The following is a 2023-nucleotide window of genomic DNA, read 5'->3' on the forward strand; positions in this document are numbered from 1 at the left end:
CCAAGAACCCTCCTCTCAGGAATGGCATTGTTTCCATCAGCCCTCTCATGGTTGTGAAATTCTCTATCCATGTTGAGATCTAGAGCTTCCTCAAAGTTGTCCTCAGATTCTCCTTCAGATTCTTCTTCTCTCAGTACTCTCTTCCCTCTTGCTTCCCTTCTAAGTCTATGAAGGGTCCTCTCTGGTTCGGTATATGGAGGAGTTGATGCCGCTCCTCTCCTACCTGTCATACAAGAACACACCACAAGCAACAAACAAGTGGAATACTCTTGGTTAATGGAAGAGTATGGTTAGAGCAGTGAGGAATTAATTCAAATAGTTAGTGGGTCAATGAGTTAGTTGCTAGAATTGAAAGGCATAAGAAAGAAAAAACAAATAACAGAGTGCATAAACTAAAATTCAATAAGAAACCTGAACCAAATTAACAAAACAAGAAAAATGCTCAATCTAATTAACTTCCAATTTGAGAATTGTCAATCGAAAACCAATCCCCAGCAACGGCGCCATAAACTTGATGCGTGCATATTCTTGATATGCTACGATTTTAGGAAATTGCACGAACGGCAAAATTCCTTCCGGTAAGTGCACCGGTTATCGTCAAGTAAAAACTCACAATAGAGTGAGGTCGAATCCCACAAGGATTGGTTGAATGAGCAATTCGAATTAGAAGTTTGGTTAGTTGAGCGGAATCAAGAATTGGATGTGAAATTGCATAAAGTAAATTTGGCAGGAAATGTAAATTGCAAGGAATGGAAATGACAGAATCTTAAATTGCAAGAATGAAAGTGCGGGAAATTAAATTGCTGAAATTAAAAGGGAATTGGGGTGATTGCATGAATTGAAAGTGCAGAATGTAAATAGAAGGTGTAGATCAGAAATGGGGAGTTCATTGGGGTTAGGAGATATTGAAATCTCCGAATCAAAATGTTTCATCTCTTCCTCAACCAATGCATTCATTGTATTTTGCTTGGCAATCTTATATGATTGGATCCCAATTCCTTGGCTCACCAATTCTCTCTAAAAACAAACAAATTCCCAATCCCTTGGTTTAAATGTTCATAAGAAGAGATGTAGCTTGATCACTGATTATACCACACAATTTCATGGACCACAATTTGGTAGGATTACATGTCACAATATCCATCCAAATCCCAATCCAATTCACTGTGAGAAAGCTTCTCTAGCATGAATCCTCCATTCCTTTCCCAAGGTTCCGAAGGATTCCAATTATGGGTAATTTCTTTCCCAAGACAATTACCCAATGGAATTAGATCGAGAAGCTTTCTAACAAAATTCAAGAGAAAAGATTGAAGAAGAAGATAAAACTATTATTGATTCATTGAATTACAATAGAGCTCCCTAACCCAATGAAAGGGGTTTAGTGTGTCATAGCTCAGAATTCAATTACAAAGTATGAAAAATAGCAAAATGAAAAGTTGCAGAATCTAAAAGTCCTCCTAACTTAAATTCTATCCTATTTATACACTTTCTAAATTGAGCTTCTGTTGTGTTTCTTGGGCTTTGAGGCCTTTCCTTGATTTCCTTTCGCTTTAGGCTTATGGTCCATAATTCTGATGAGGCTGTGATCCAATTCTGTAACATTCATTGAGCATACTTAGTGATAAACAAGTAATGACACAAGACTCAACAATTTGAAGTTCCAGACTCATCAATACTTCAGGCCCAATCCCATAAACCATGATGTTCAATTGGGTTTCATGCCATAAATAGTTTAAGTTAATATTTGTGCTTAATTGCTAACTTAAACTTCAATATAATTGGCCCAGAAACCTTTTCAATTTGTGGTGTTTGAGTTGAAGTTTAAGTTTTAGTTTAAGGTCAAACTAAAACTTAAACGTGGAATTGGAAGAAAGCAACCCAGGGGTGTGCATTGGCGAGCACGTTTAACCTCCAGTTTAAGGTTAAACTGGAGGTTAAACTTGGAAATGAAGAAAGCACACCCTGGAGGCAATTACCATCGAACACGTTTAACCTCCAGTTTGAGGTCAAACTGGAGGTTAAA

This window comes from Arachis stenosperma, chromosome 6 (assembly GCF_014773155.1).
Source record: "Arachis stenosperma cultivar V10309 chromosome 6, arast.V10309.gnm1.PFL2, whole genome shotgun sequence".
Taxonomy (NCBI): domain Eukaryota; kingdom Viridiplantae; phylum Streptophyta; class Magnoliopsida; order Fabales; family Fabaceae; genus Arachis; species Arachis stenosperma.